Source organism: Pleurodeles waltl, chromosome 5 (assembly GCF_031143425.1).
Source record: "Pleurodeles waltl isolate 20211129_DDA chromosome 5, aPleWal1.hap1.20221129, whole genome shotgun sequence".
NCBI lineage: Eukaryota > Metazoa > Chordata > Amphibia > Caudata > Salamandridae > Pleurodeles > Pleurodeles waltl.
The window spans coordinates 249,079,054-249,096,392 of record NC_090444.1 but is presented as its reverse complement, the minus strand read 5'-3'; the positions used below and the strand labels follow the sequence as shown (position 1 = coordinate 249,096,392).

At 41.5% G+C, this 17,339-nt stretch overlaps 1 protein-coding gene across 2 annotated transcripts in view; it reads right to left on the bottom strand.

Annotated features, from left to right (window-relative positions):
- Nucleotides 1–17,339, bottom strand: part of MTA3 (metastasis associated 1 family member 3) — a 964,160-nt gene that overhangs the window by 83,358 nt on the left and 863,463 nt on the right. The window lies entirely within an intron of this gene.

Below are 17,339 nucleotides of genomic sequence, written 5' to 3'. Positions count from 1 at the left end.
ATGTGTTCAGGCCTACTTCTGCGGACAGAGTGCGCAGTGTTAAAACTGCAAATTGGACCTGGCAAAATAAACCATTTGCCAGGCTCAAACCTTCTTTATTAATACTTATAAGTCACACCTAAGGTAGTCCATAGGGCAGGGTGCACAGTATTCAAAAACTAGGAGTTTGAAAACAAAATTGTGTTTTCTCTATTGACTTCTAATAAAGAAGAGACAATTGTAGGTAGTGGACTCATAAAAATACATTTTGGGCTTCAGAAATCAGGAGTCTCACTCCTGAATCAGGTTTGTTGGCATGTATGCATCCACTTTGACTAATACACCAGTTTCTCACACAACATTTCTAAACTTGGTCTACTCCTAAAGAGTGCTTATACTGAATGCTGTTCGTCCTTCTGCCTTGATCATGCCAATATTTTGTAACCTGCCTTTTATGACTATATTTTGAGGTGCCTCCAATGAATGCATAAGTTGTCTGCACCACCTGCTATACTTATATCCATCAGACCATATAACTTCAGCTCTGTGGCTAAGTGGATCAGTTTGAAAGCCATTTGTATGGTCTTCATATTCTTAATAGGGCCAAGGACCATCAATCCTTGTGGAACAATTCATGCAGTGCATGCCAACTTCAGATTTTGACTCCCATGAAGCCCACTTACTCTTTCTATTGCAGGACATACCCCATTGCAGTAGCCCAACATTGAAATTCTGAACCTCACACTTGGGCACCAAGCACATGTTCTGCTTGGGAGAAGGGCCCCCTTGAAAAACTATTTCTTTCTCAACAATATGCCTATTTCACCGTGGAGCACTACCACTGTATGTTTTCTGGGTCCTTTTAGGGCTGAATTGGCTAACCAATTTTGAAAGTTCTCTTTGTGTTAAATGCAAGATTGCATTAGCTACCAACAAGCTTAAAGCGATTTTGTGCGGAGCTACAATCTTTGACTAATATTCTGTTGTCACTAATGGGTTACATAATAAGTTATTATTCAACATTTACAATTTAACAGAGCTGAAAAAGGCTAATTTACTACAGCACACACGAGCTGCCTACAAAGGAAGAGAAAGATAAGACCCCTTGGAAGACAAGATATATCTCTTTATAGAACAAAGAGACAAACAAGTTGTATCTTGAGAAATCAAAATTAGTCTCATTGATCTAACTAACAAACAAAACATCAACATTATAATTGCTTCTAGAATCTCCTCTTAAGGTAAAAAAAAACAATATTACTAACACTTTTCTGAGGACCTGGTTGTTGTTTTTTTAAGAAGCAGCTCATTTATCCCTGAATCTCACATCATCAACATCTGTATGCAAGCATCTACTTTTCGAGAATTCCACAGCTACAAATCTCCTTCAGAGGAAAATTTTTGAACAAACAGGAAAAGCATGCAATTAATCTTCCAATGATTCAAAATATATTCTGCAAAAATGAGTGTGTCTCCCCTCATGGTCTTAGAAGGCTTAATCGACTCTCTTCAGATGCTGAGCTATTTTCAAATAAGTTGCAATCATGTTTATGTATTGAGGTTCCACACACCTGTCTACTAAAGTTGTTATTTATCGCATCACATTATATAGATTTCCAAGGCCTAATCATTTTTAATAGTACTGTTACAAAGTTGTGTAACACCATGTTCCTCAACCTAATTCAATGATAAAACACTACAGCAGTTACAGAATTTAGCCTAAAATATAGTCCCTAAGGGCCTTATTTATACTTTTTGGTGCAAAACTGCACTAATGCAGTTTTGCACCGGAAAGTTTTGCACCGGCTTGCACCATTTTTTAGCACCAGCTGGGCACCATATTTATGGAATGGTGCAAGCCGGTGCAAAGGGTAGGCTAGCTTAAAAAGAAATGGCATTAGGCAGGTTTGGGTCAAAATAAATGATTTTGACCAGATTAGCATCATTTTTTGACGCTAAGGGGCATATTTATACTCTAGTTTGCACTGAATTAGCATCATTTTTTTTTAACTCTAATTCAGTGCAAAACTAACTCCATATTTATACTTTGGTGCTAGACCAGTCTAGCGCCAAATTTATGGAGTTAAAGTCATTTTTTGGAAGTGGAAACCTACCTTGCCTTAATGAGATGCAACGTAGGAGTTCCCGTGCAAAAAATGACTCTATGGCCTTAACACCATATTTATACCCCCATGCAAAAATGGTGCAAGTGAGGGAGGAGGGGTCAAGAAATGGGGCAAAGCTTGCTTTGCCCCATTTTTTAAAGCCTAGGGCAGGCGTTAGGGGACCTGTGGGCCTATTTCCATGGTGGAACACCATGGAATAAGCCCACAGGAGCCTGCCCCAGGGGCAACCCCACCCACACCAGAGGGACTGCGGAGGATGGGGGACCCCATCCCAGGTAAGTACAGGTAAGCTTGCATTTCATTTTTTTTTTAAAGTGCCATGGGGGCCCTGAAATGGGCCCCCATGCATGGCACAAGGTGCAATGGCCATGCCCAGGGGACCCCTGTCCTCTGTGCTGGCCATTGGGGTGGTGGGCATGACTCCTGCCTTTTCTAAGGCAGGAGTCATGTGGCATGGTAGGTTTAGCACCATAAAATGACACTAATTTGGTTAGAGTATTTTTTTTTTTTACTCTAACCTGCCTAAAGTAATTTTTTGGTGCTAAACCCTCTTCTTCCAAACTGCCAGTCCCACCCCAATAAAGACTTTTTTTTTTTTACTCTAGCCTACCCTTTGCACCGGCTTGCACCATTCCATAAATATGGTGCCCGGCTGGTGCACAGAAATGGTGCAAGCCGGTGCTAAACTTTTTAGTGCAAAACTGAGTTAGTGCAGTTTTGCCGCAAAAAAGTATAAATAAGGGCAAATTTTTGTACGTTTGCACCACTTCTGCGTCAAAAAATGACGTTAATGCGGTGCAAAAAAAGTATAAATCAGGGCCTTGGTGCTAGACGGGTCTAGCACCAAAGTATATATATGGAGTTAGATATGCACTGATTTAGAGTAAAAAAAATACGCTAATTCGGTGCAAACAGAGTATAAATATGCCGCAGAGTATAAATATACCCCTAAATATGGCGTTAAGGCCATAGAGTAATGTTTTGCATTGGAACGCCTACCTTGCATCTCATTAAGGCAAGGTAGGTCTCCACTTTCAAAAAATTACTTTAACTCCATAAATTTGGCGCTAGAGGGGTCTAGCACCAAAGTATAAATATGGAGTTAGTTTTGCACCGAATTAGAGTTAAAAAAAAAAAAAATGACACTAATTCGGTGCACACAAAGTATAAATATGCCCCTAAATTTCTTAATATACTCTAGTCGATATTTATAACAAATGATGAGATGACGCACTCAAGGACAATGGATTACAATATAGAACAATACAAGGCCTTTCCCTCAATCAGAAACGTGCTACACTTAATCAAGAATACACTTCTTAAACTATGCGCTCCCGTAAATTGCCATTTAATCTCTCAATGCCCTAATTTTGTGCATGTGGGATGTTAGAGTTGACATCTCTCATTATACATAGAAGTGTTTTCGTCATTATGGATTGCTAATTTATTCATAGTCTATGTAGATAAGCTGACAACAAAAATTATTATAAAAAAAAAAAAAGTATTTTTAGAACGAAAACTAAAATTGTATTACATGGCAACATTTTTGTTTTAATCCAGAATGCATTGCAAAATGAGTTTGTATATTATGAATAATCTAAAATTGATTTCATGTCAATGATTCAAGAAACGTGTGAATCCCTGTGGACACGCAACTTGGAATTTTGTGCTCATTTACTGAAATAACAGCCAAAATCAACATGAAGAAAAGAACATTCCCGTGCCCGAACTGTAACAACTGTAATGGTCAATAGCAGGCAAAGTGCCACAGAGGAAAATAGATACATTTACAAGAACGAGACACCTGTGATACTCAAAATAGTCTGGGAAGTCCCCCTGTGGACTCAGACGTGGAGAAAACGGAGGGAAAGTGCAAGCACCAAAGTTGAGACAGTAACATATGGACTCAAAACACAAAATCATCTTTGGTGTTTCAGTTTTAGAAAGAGTCTAGGTGTTTAGAGGCAAAATAACATTCATTTTAGAGAGAGAGAGAGAGAAATTGATTAGATTAAAAGGCTTGATTGTTTGCAGCCAAGGGGCCTCCTCATCAGGGTAGAAGTGTAGTGCTTTGTTTGAATGCATTCCTTTCTTGTTTATGAGCTCCGAGCAAAGTTGTTCTTGCCTTACCATGCTACAACAGAAACCAAAGGCAGACAATGTTTTGCTACAACCGCATGTAGCTGATTTCACTACTCATTATGGAAAGGTACAAGTACGAGAGTAAGACACCAGGAGTCAAAGTGCATTCTAATGGCATAAAAGATAGTTTGCATGGATGAAAATAGCCACTGGAACGCGATAACTCAAATACACTGGCTCATAAAACCCTTTTGTGGGTGCCACATGATGCAGAGCCTACCATAAGAACTCAGAGTCAGACGTACTATGGGTAACATAAAACCCTCCCAAAGAGCCTTCTTAAATTGAAATACCATCTTAGAAATGGGGTGAATACATGGAATCACCAACATTATTTCTGTCAGCACTCCAAGTGTAGGGAATACATCTTGCTTATACACCCACAGGTTCACGTTTCAGGGTGTGGTTATTCCTCAGATGAAGAGCAAGGTGTGCCTGAAATAGATTGCATCTCAGGACTTCAATTGGGACTGTATCGTGTTAAGCATGTACAATGAGATAAATGATAGTAGTCAGAGTCACACTATGTGGAGCAAGTTAAGCATAACAGAGATGTTGTTTTTCCTCTGCACTCTTGGATTTATATTTAAAGAATACTTACCTGCAAAAGGCAATAACCATAGAGTACATCTCTGTCTCCTACTAACCACATCTCCTTCAGCATTTCTAGCTAAACAAAGGTGGACTGTTAAAAACTAAATCAATGCATGACAGGGGAACAACTGCACAGTGGCTTGTTCAATATCTTGTCACCGGCCCCAATAGGAATGATGGGGCATTTGTAATGGGAATGTCTGTGAGCATTTTTATATTTATGACTACGTTAAATGTAATACCTTCGGGCAGTCCTGACTTTTAATCAATATCACCTTGCTTGCTAGGATTTGTAATTTTCTTTTTACCACCTGACACTTTATTTTTTTTTGGGTGGGGGAGGGGAGATGATGACCACAGTCAGTGAGCTGAGGTAAAACTTGCTAGAGCTTTTCTACTTTGTCTTGTTTCACTGTAATCATACAGCTCAACCTGCAAGCATTGATTTACCTGGGAGAGGTACAGTTGGAAAAAAAAGTTCTGTTTTCAATGGGACCTCCCCTAAGTGGATTCCTGCTTGGAGATCACTGCAGAAGGAGATTTCTGTGCAGGATTCCAATCCACTAGACCACCTAGGTCATTTTCATTTCATGGGGGGAGTGTCTCCCTCGACATGGGCTTATGCTTCCCCTCCTACCCATCCCTATTTAGTATTTCTGCCTCTAGGAGGAGTCAGATTTGGGGATTTGCCTTAGAGGGCCCAGACAGGCTATTTGCCCTCCCTGGAGGGCAGATAGGTGGATTTTCACCAATCTGCCAACCACAGGGAGACCGAAAGCAGGACTAAGCAACAGAGAGTACCCCTTTTTAAAATGCTATCTTGTGTAGGGCTGGTTTTATTGGCACCGGGCCGCAGCCCCCCACCCTTGGTAACCAGACAGTCTTTTTGCCCCCCTGTGAGGCAGACAGGGAGGTTTACTCCCAATGTGCCCATCAAGGGCACATGAATTAGTCAATAGAGGTGAGTGGTGAGAGGTATTTACCTTAACATAAAAGTTTTTTTTTTTAATATCTATTGTTTTTTCTAAACAAAAACAAATATAAGCACCACCTCCTCAGAATTCTACAACTCTAATTGTATATTTTTTTTCAAGACAGGCTACCCAAAGGAAGCCTTCATTCTGAAATGACATGGCAAATTAAAAGTAGCTGACATATTAATGACTGAGTGCCCACATCATCAAAGCATACATTTTGAATTTTGAACATTTGAAAGCCTCTGTATCTGAAACAAGACTCTTTTTACATAACACTTTCATCTTAAAGGTGAGTTTTGGAACCTGCGAGCATTTTCACCCATTTACTTCTGAGAGTGAGTGGCCCACATAGATTCAGCTATAGTATTGACTGCCAATACACGCAACACATTATCCATTTTGACTCACAGAGTGCCTACACTTTTTGTCTTGAGGAAGGCCGTGGTGATGTTCAATTATCACATTTGTTTCTTGGGGTTGAAATGTTGACGAGTATATCTGTCTGTATCACTTCTTTGGGCTGCCATTTGAGTAAGGAACATATGAGTAAATCAGCCTCAATTGATACATGTTGGATAGCGGACAGACTAAAGAAATGTGTTTTAACACCTTGGATATATCACTCTTCCAACACCTTTTTTGCATAAGCTCTTCATACACATTTCTACGAAAGGAACTGCTTTTTGTTGTTTCTGTTTATATGTGCATTCCAGACCTTGTTAGGCTGATGGTACGATCTTCTGTGTAAGAACTCCCTCATAATGGAGATAATTAAAATTGAGCCAACCAAACTGTACTTTCAGTTGGATACCAATACAAACCCAGTGCTGAGGAACACAAGGTAACCTTATACTTTGCTGTACTACTGCATCCACTAGCGTATCAATAGCTCAGGCAAACCCTACGGATGTCACACCAGATATCTCATCCATCATAGTCTAGACAACAGGATAGAACGGTGTCCAATGCTGTCAATAAATCTAATCAATTCCTCGTCGAGGATGGATGACTGGACAACCACATAGGCTGACGCTACACCTTAGTTAAGCACAGAGCCACATACACAGTCCCCCCTGTCTGCAGCTGGGTGGTGGTGGATTTCTGTAACAATGGGGGGTCTTTACAGACCAAATAATTAGGAACTTGTTGGCCTGTCTCCATTTATATTAAGGAATGAATCAATTGCAAAAGTTCAACTTTTGAAGATCTTAACAGAATTTGATGGAGTCTACCAAACTTAAGGCATGAGACCAAGCACGTAGTTTTGATATGCACTCTGATGGATAAACGTGTTCAATATTAGCTATTATTGATTGCCTTTACAAAGAATCCAAACCAGTCCAAATTACTAATTTTGATTATATCTGTTTTAATCTCTAGGTGATCAACAATGATATGCTTCGTTCAATAATCTAACAAAGGGCTCCCTAAAGTAATGCAATCCCGAAAATTTACAGGGCCTGCCTTCATAGGTTTTTTCTCGTTTTCATCATAATATATAAATATTCTTTCCAGAGTAATGCCTGTTGCCTTATGTGAGTCCTTCCGCTGAGAACATCCGTAGCTGTATGGTAAAAAGAGCCACCAACCTCTAAATTGATGACATTATGCTCATAAAAACTCCTACCTCAGCCGCTTTTCACCTCTGGTGAGTTTCCAAAAGTCCAGAGTAAATGATATTACTAACTTGAAGGAACGACTGTGATGAGCAAGAAGACATACTAGATATAATGCAGCTCACCCATAAACCTGAAGAGGTCTATACAAATAACACTGTTAACTTAAACAATGACTAGATCTTTGCATCTAGTGAGTACAGTCGGATTTACTTGCTACAACTTGCAGCTGGATTTATTACATTTTCAAGGTAGTTTCATGTCGCCAGATTAGCCCTAGTCTCCCAATGCGAAGGGGCGTTCCTCTATAGTTCACTGTTTGTTGTTAAGACATTTCACACATTCATTGTGAATGTTTGGTTTACTTGCGATAATATAAAGCAAAAACTGAAAACCTACCGGCCAACATAGGAAAAGTGGGTCATTTTAAGGTTTGACATACTGATATTTTATGATACAAACACATGTCAAAGGAAGTGATAAGAATCAAAAGTTAATTATGAAATAATGAAGTTCCCAGAACAAAATAGTTGTGCAAATGAGATTGCTCACATTTAAAAGGAACAACCGTGCTACTGTTACAGATTGATAATGCTAAAATGGTATGCGCAGGCTGAAAACAAACAACAAATATAAAAACTGTGGAAAATCACGTTCCTGGTTGTCATTATTTATAGTGAGTGAAACGAAAAGCAAGAAATTGAGCACTCAATCCCGCTGAATAAAGCCTGAGCTTAAGTGATTTTGTAATCAATTCAACCAAATTATCACCACTATTCCATTTTACACTTAAGCTATTAATATTTTACAATAATGGCAGCAATTACAAAAAGTCATGCTGGCAAAGTAAACTTTCTTGCTGAGAATGCAACTGAAATTGTTCTTTAATTTAAAAATATGAATAATTTAATCAGAAGAACACATTGAATGTTCAGTTTGTAAAATCATGTCTAGACTGTTGATGTGGGAGGGCATGCTTAGCAGAGCACAACGAGCATCCAACATTTGTAGGTTGGAAAACACTCAGGTTGAGTTAATCAAGGAACTTGGCAAATTTCCTGTGAGATGCTACAACAAGAGACAATTTTTTCAGATGAAGATTAATAGTACTTTTGAATGCTGTGGCATATGAGGGCGCAAATATGCAATGTCTGGCTAAAGTTTGCCAAATTACCCCCTCCCCCCCAAAAAAAAATATTTTCACAGAGTCGGATTTACTTGCTACAACTTGCAGCTGGATTTATTACATTTTCAAGGTAGTTTCATGTCGCCAGATTAGCCCTAGTATCCAGGTATTTTGTCATTAATTGGAAACAATACAAAACGTTTAAACAAGCATTGGCAAAGCCAATTCGGTCTTTACAATTCGGTCACAGGGCTCTTGGTTTCGCCAATGCTTGTTTTCTTTGGCATACTTGATGGCAAAACAATATTGCGAAGTGGTTACCCGTGAAGAATGCATGTGTGACATCGCAGAATTGTTCTGGCATATACCAACATTGGCTTTCCTTTCAAAGATGCCTGACTGCCATATTGCAATGCTAATTCATAATAAAGAATGCATGTAATGACAAAATAACGGCCAAGTAGCACAATGTAAACAACTGCCCAATCCAAGCAAAACAAACAATTTATTTTATAAAAAAATATAAATGTAGTGAAACATTGTCCCACCTGTTCAGGTACTGAAGTGCACTCATTTATGTATGGATGTCCACATTGAGCACATGAAAAATGGTATCACTCACACTTGGGAAAATAGTGGCTGAAGTAGACTGACAAATTGCCCCATGTGGTATACTGTGGCTGGTAGAAGCAAAATGTGCCTGACATTATAACACATAACTGGATGAAGCCCTCTAACCAAGATCCCCTAGACTTATGTATATTACGTGTTGAATTTGTGAAGAAACACTAGTGATGCAGAACAGGTAAATCTGCCACAAAGGCCAGACCTTAAAGGGATATTACAATGTACTTGTCTGGATCTGATTCATAACGGTTTTCTATGAGTATTTGTATCATACTGCTTGCTAAGGTGTGAATTACTTATGGATTTTCAGAACTTATTTAAAAACATTTTCTGTGAGTAGATATGTCTCATTCCAGACTCAGGGGTAACCTACCCATGGGTTCCTGTTAGGATGCCATGTGTAATACAGTTATCTCTACACACTTGTTCGATATGATGCACTACTCCACAGCTCCTGAACTTGCACGCCGTCAGGAGCTAAAAGGGTTTGAGGGGTGCTCAGAGCGCACGCCATCTGGACAGAAGTGTCACAAAGAGAAGTGTCTCAAAAAGATGTGCTACATTAAACACCTCATCAAATGCCGGGTGGACTAAATGTCCCATGTAGCCACTGAACTTTCACAAGACTTGCTGATGGTGGTGGCCATCTTGAATGCCTAGACTATGAGTTCTTCGTGGCCCATAGCGTCCTTACTAGGCACTCATGATTCACAGTTGCTGCATCCAGTACTTGCTATTAGAAGTTAGAATCCCTGGGACCTAGTTTAATAAGAAGTTGACAAAAGGCATACTCGAAGCAAAGAAGTACTTCCGTCCCAGAGTTGCAAAGGATATTGATGGCACTTGTTTTCCACAATAATTATTTCTTAGGGTCACAAACTCTACTTGCATTTTGCTTATTTTCATCGTCATCCCTTAGAATTATGAACTCTAAATGCACTTTGTTTAATTTCATCAAGGGTAATCCTTTTGGATTATAAACTCTATTTTGCACCTAGTTCTTTTCAAAAGTAGCTCTCCATTACAACTCTGAACAATTTAATTTGTGCAGTCCACAACGAGTTATTGAATTACAAACCCTATCTTGCACTATATTATTATCTCTAGAGCTTTTCTACATCGATAATTACTCGATAATTAATGCAATGGTTTTATAAGAGAAGTCAGTCGAATCATGATGGCACAACGATGTTCTTGTTAGACAAGTAAGGTACTAAGATACTATAAAAAGTGAATATATGATTATCAAGAGTATAGATGAAGTATATGATAATAATGCAGGTCTTTCATATTATAATCATTTGTATTGAACGTAGCAGGATCGCAGAAAGATATTGCATAACAGCGGTTATCTTTCTTTAACAAACAATATACACTAAGCCAGAGGCTGTTCGTAGTCACTGTATCAACTTTCATTGCATTACAGATTGGAAGAAATATTTAATTTCGAAGTAGAGATGGGAAATACAGTGAGTGTTAGCAAGTGTATCATATACCGGATCGGAAGTTATCTTCCAGTATAACACTAGTGAAAATTGCATCTTGCTTTTACACATCAGCACTCCTGAATTACAGATCAAGGCCAGCTATGCAGCCAGACAGTGTGAAGAAATCCAGTGCTTCCGTTTCCCTCTCTTGTCCCATCCTCCTTTCCTTGGGTTTACTGTTAATTTACACAGTATTTAGGGGTGCTAGAGAGCCCATGGCAAGATGGCCACCCCCTCAGTGCAGCACTGTGAACCCGGGGCTCCATACACCTCAGATCATGTACACAGGTTGCAATCCACCCTGAAAACTGGGTCCTCCTTTGACAAGCAGGCACAGGGGACTTGTGGGCCCTAAAATTAGCGACTTACATCAGATAAATGCAGCAAACTATCCCCCCGAGGACCCGTCGCATTGCAGGCCTAGAGTGAAGGAAATGGCAGCCACGGAACAGGCAGCGGTGCGAGGCTGAGTGGCTCTGCCTGCCGAAAAAAGGAAATGTGGAGCCTTCACACAGGAATACTGACACTAGGAGAGCCATTAGAGACCCGCCCAACAGCTAAGGCCCAGGAGAGAGAGGAGAGAGGCGAGAGCTGGCAGGAGGAGCAGGATCACTGCCGCCAGCTGTGAGAAGGGCGCCACAGCTGCGACAACCCTACCAGATGGTTGGAGATACTCCCACAACCTTGGAAGCTCGACACTACATATCGAAGATAGAAGTAGTAAGGGGGCCCTGTGAGACGTGACACCCCTCTACTGGGAGATGAGCCAGAACAATCTTGCAGGGCCACATGGTGCATTACCTGCTGAAGAAGCAAACCAAGGCCTGCTGATGGGCAATGATGCCCTCTGGACCTCAGAGACCCTATGCCCGCCATTCTTGACTGTGCCCCTACTAGTGGAGCAGGACAAGACAATGAGGCGAATAGGGACTGAGGACCTCGGGGTCAATATGACAGCCTAAACAGCCTAGGAGACTGCATGGGTGGAATGTAGAGGCCGGGCAAAGGGGCCCGCTAGCTGTGTAGGCCTGACTGCCTTTGACTGTGCAACCCACCTTGGACAATGGAGAGTACTGGGGCCCAGAGACCAGCACTTCCTGTGCCTGTGTAGCACCATAGTACTTGCAGAAGGTTCCTTTAACTACTGGGAAAGATACCTACTCAACAAACAGTGATACCTACACAGGGCCTTGTACTTACAAACCTATAGACGCCAGTGCAATTTGCAATACATCCTACCACAGAAGGATAAGCTGCAGGACTGCTCTTGCTGGATGGGGCTCTCCTGAGCTGTGGAGACCTTGATTGCCCACAAATAGAAAGTCAATGATAACCCCTCTATTTTGCCTGACGTCTTGTCAAGAGAACATTAAACCTATGTAAACCATGTCATGAGAAGAATGCTCTCCGAGACCAATAGGTACCTGACATACGGGTCAGTGGAGATATACTGACTTAGGCCTGAGCGGGACTCTGAGCTCTTCCCTTTTAAAGCCATTCATTGACTCCTAGTATGTGATATCGGTACCAAGTTGACAACTCCCTAGTCTCCCAGTCACCTTCGATCATCTGGAGGGGATCCGGACCACTAGCTGTCCCTAAAAGGGTGCACCTTTTTCAACGAGATGTCTTACGTTTTGTTGGACACTGTATTACTTTGTTGGCGTACGCCTTTCTTTCTCTTTTTATGTTTCAGGACTGTCTTTAGCGTGATTTAGAGTCTTTAGCGTGATTGTGAAGCTGAAGTGGGTGGGAATTTTGTTTACAGTTTGAATTGCCACTACTGTGCTACTGACTTCTCTAACCTTGGTCACAGCCATGTAAAGATAATGCACATACATATCACACCACAGGATTAAAAAATGCTGATATGACCCCTACACGCCAGGTCACATAACCTTTATAACATGGAATTTTAGAGGACACAACAACCCTAAGACAACCCACCAGGTACTCACCTATTTAAACAGCCATCATGTGCAATTTGCACTATTACAGGAGACATATCACACACACTACACAGAGAGCACTGTTGATGCTCAATGGCTGGGCTTCAGGATAGCCTCATCCTACTCCTCATACTCCAGGGGAGTACTTGTCCTGATTAAGAAGGGAATACCATTCAGTGATACACACTCAGAAACTGACGATCAGGGCCGCTACATACTACTGCAATGCAATTTTGTGGCACCCTAGTGACCATAATTAACTCTTATGGGCCCAATGTCGACAATCCTGAATTCTATATTCAACTCAGCCGACGACTACAAACAATACCAGTTATTGGCCATTTTTTGGGGTGAGGACCTCAAAATATATCAAGACCCGGGAATTGACCGGTCTACCATGGCAGGCTTGCAGGGCAAACACTCGCCCCAGGCACTCCGTGGGGGCATGGTAGATCCTGGCCTCATTGACTTATGGTACATAACAATCCAGGGAGGAAAGAGGGCACCTTCACCTCTTCAGTACATGGCTTGTGGTTGCGATTAGACCACTGGCCAGCGAGCCGCAAGATGAGCACTTGGGTGGTAGATATACAACATATGCCTTAAATGCTCTGAGACTATGCAGCAGTACAACTGATAGTTTCAGTCGCAACCCCCACCCCCACACAGTTTTAGTGAAGGTTACAACTCACAGTTCTGCTGGACCCGGTGTTCAGGGAAGGCCTACATGCTACTATCCTTTAATACTTTGAGAAAAACAAAGGCATTGTGACAAAAACAGGCACCTTATGGGAGGCAATTGAAGCTACCATCCGTAGCGTATGCATAGGAATGCAAGCTGTATCCTGAGAGATATTTGTGCACAGTTTCAGAAGATAGCAAACACTCTGCGAGTCCTACAGCAGGACTATGAGTCCAACCCCAGCCAAATAGGCTGGCTGATATTAGAGACCTGATCACTGCATACACTAACACGGCGGCAAAGAAGGTATGACATTGATCGTGCCAACACATCACGAGGTCATATGGAGAGGGGGTAGACAAAAGTGGTAGACTGGTCACTAAGCTGAACGCATCATGAGCCAGTGGACACATAGCATCACTGATTCGACTGGTGTCCTTGCTATGATATGCCTGCCATCATGTCTGCATTCACAGACTTCTACACCCACCTCTTTAGCGCCCGAGACTCAGTGTTGGATGCGGAGACAGCGGAATACTCAGATGATATAGCACTAGCATGGTTCTCCCACGCATAGCTCTAACACATCCAATCACCATAGAAGAAATCAAGGAAGCAATATGCACACTTCCAAATGGTAAAGCCCCAGGTATGGATGGGATACCTGGCACATTTAACAAAGAATTTGCCACAATACTGGCCCAACGCCTCCACACATCGTACACTAAACAGTCACTACCGTCCTCTCTCAGGGAAGCACTCATTGTGGTGCTACTGAAACCAGATAAATCTCCTGAGCAATGTAAAAATTATAGACCAGTGTCTTAAAAAAACACTGATGCCAAAATCCTGGCTAAAAAACTGGCTACTGCTGCTCACCAATCTAGTCAGGATGTATTCCCACCCGCTCTACTGCGCAAAACATGCATACTCTAATTGCACTATTGCATCAACTAGCACTTTTCATGCGGGCAGGGCGGTCCTTATGGATGCCACTAAAGCCTTTGACTCAATTGAGTGGTCCTACATTTTTGCAATCCTACTCCGCATGGGAATCCTCCAACCCTTCCTGAGATCGATACTTTGCTATACACCAGCCCAACTGCGAGGGAGCAATTAGATGGCAACACATCAGAAGTCCAGCATGATTAAAGGGTGCCCCTTATCACTGATCCTATTTGCGCTGGCTCTGGAACCCCTGGTGTGCGTAATCCAGCAATGACATGCTTCCTTGGCACTATTCTTTCATCAGTGACCACTGCAGATGATCTGGTGCTATATGTCAATGCTCTCTCCGAAACACCTGGCATCGTTCATCTCTAAATATGCTATGAATAATATTCCAGATTAAGTATCAATTTGTCAAAGTTTAGTATTTTCCCTCTGACTCCAGACACCCTGCGGCACTCACTGGACTTTCCTTTGGCATGGAACACAGGCCCTATTAAATAGTTAGGTGTCTGGATACACAGGGGCCCTGAACTGGTTATCAAATATAACTATGGTAGGGTGATGTCGAAACTAGAGAACTAGGTGAAGCAGGGTCTTCCGTACCCTTGTCACTAGCAGACTGAGTGGCGATCATCAAAATTGTGGTGCTCGGCAGGTTTCTTTACCTGCTTATACATATACCAGTAACTCTGAACACAGGTCTTCTTTAAAATGCTTAAATCCCACATGATAACCCTAACCTGGGCAGGCAAACTGCCCAGAATTAACTGGGTCACAGTCACATTTCCATATGATCAGGGGGGATTTAACACCCCGGAATTACATTTGTATTACCTGCACAGGCACAATTTGCCCACTACTAGTACCACCCTCTGGCCATATCTGGCCACATCTGGCGATAGAACGTGGCGATGCGCACCCCGTTCTCCTTAAGGCCATACTGCCACAATCTTGTGCAGGTGTGACACGTGGTGGTCAACATCATAAACTGCACAATTGGAAAGTGAAGGGCGCTAAGCAGGCGAGCGTCAAAGACCCATTATATGTACCAGCATTTCCATTACTATATCACCCATGCATCTCAGTTCAGTCGCATATGAACCTGGGGTGATAGTTGTATTCGAGGAGACGAAGTTGAAAACAAAAGGGATGTGTTCCCTGGAGGTAACTTCATAACTTTAGCAGATGTAGTACAAACTTGATGCAAGACTCTACTTCTGACCTTCACATACTACCGCCTTCCGGCTGCCCTGCCAGCACTATAGCCACAATTTCCAGCTGAACCTCCAGCACTAGGGTTGCTCCAGACCTACTCACTAGTAATACCTATGAGAACATTGTCACTAAACTATACAACACATCGCAGAGAGACAGAAAGGTAGCCCACAACACACTCCTAGATGAGTGGAACACTGTACTTAAACCTCCAATGAGAATGGCGGATTGGAGCGTCTGCTGTGCACTGACGGGTATGCTAACATCAAACTGTAATCAATGCATAATCCACTTCAAATACTTGCAACAAATGTACCATCACCTGTCAGATTGTTCTGATATTTGCTCTTGGCTGGTGCAGGGTGTGCAAGATGGAGGGCTCCAGAAGTGGACTTCATTCACCTAGCCTGGGCATGTGCTCGGATCCAACAATACTGGAAACAAGTAACTGACATGCTCACTGATAGAGTATCGGAGCCACTGGCATTAACCCGTCAGATGTGCCACCTCAGCCTTGTAAAACCTTTTCAACCAGCCAATCACAAATTGGTGGTGGTGGCCTAACTCTTGGCAAAAAGGAGGGTGGCCATGTAGTGGGGGAAGAAGTCAGTTCCGAAGACTAAGCAGTGGCTCCATTACATGGTATATTGCAGAGATCAGCTGGAAGCTTATGTTGAAGAACTTCCTCGTGGTCAAATGCCTACCTCTTATCACTTCCAGAAAAGCCTTAGTGGGTGGAGATGCTTGAATGCACTCGGGCATAATGAAATTTGTATGCATATGTGTATTTGCGTATGTGACATTGTATGACAACTGAGAACTGTAACAATATATATGGCAATATGTGTTCAAATGTTTGTCTATTATACAGGCTGAGAAACGCAATAAAAATAATTTTAAAAGAAGAACCCTACACAGTATTTGTGTAAGGGTGGATGCAGGTAGGGGTGTGTCAAATTCATGTAATTATGGGAAATTTCAGCAAAAGTGTATTAATAATGCATAATTACCTGACACGCATGTGTCATTTCACACTATATTTTTGTCCAAAATGTATCCTTGCAACAATTTTTGTTGTGATAATGGAAGCAAAAGAACTGTGAACAACAGCTGTGTGTGTTCTGTTAATCAAGTGCGTTTGCGGTAAATTTTTACCATGAATGGCATTACTTGATTATATGAAGACGTGTAATTTGTACTTTTGCTAAATAACCATAATGTAAAATTACCAAAATTACACAAAGTATGCTAGTGTACTTTAAATCTGACCCAGACCTAGTTGTGGGTTCAATGACGTTTGGTAGCTCCCAATGCTCCTACTGGCTATGGTTTGCAAAGAGAGAGCATCTTGACAGTTTCCATGTGTAAGGAATGTCATCTGAGGGGAAAACGCTATATGAATCAGCAGCATGTCCTACACCTGGAAATTAATCTATAAATCACAATTAAATCTAGAGTAAGACACACTAGATCACAGAAATGTTCTTTAGATCAGTAATGGATATTCAGGAGTAATTCACGTCTATCACAGGACTAAGACACAACTGATCATAGAAAATGATTTTGTGAGAATGGACCCGCTATGTTTAAAAGTGGAAGCCACTATGCCACAGATCAGTGCTGTGTATGTGTATTAATGCAAAGCTGTGAATTAAGTAGAGGGCATATACACCAAGTGGGCACAGGGATATATACGCCTTGTATACTAACCAGTAATTATTGTTACAATTATTGTTAATTACATTATTGGTATTCTTATAACCTCATGAGGGCAAGTCCGTATCTGAGAACCAGAAAACCCTGCAGACCACTTACTTTCAATATTAAATGTATGTTTGAGTGTTTCTCTGAGATCCATGCATAGGCCA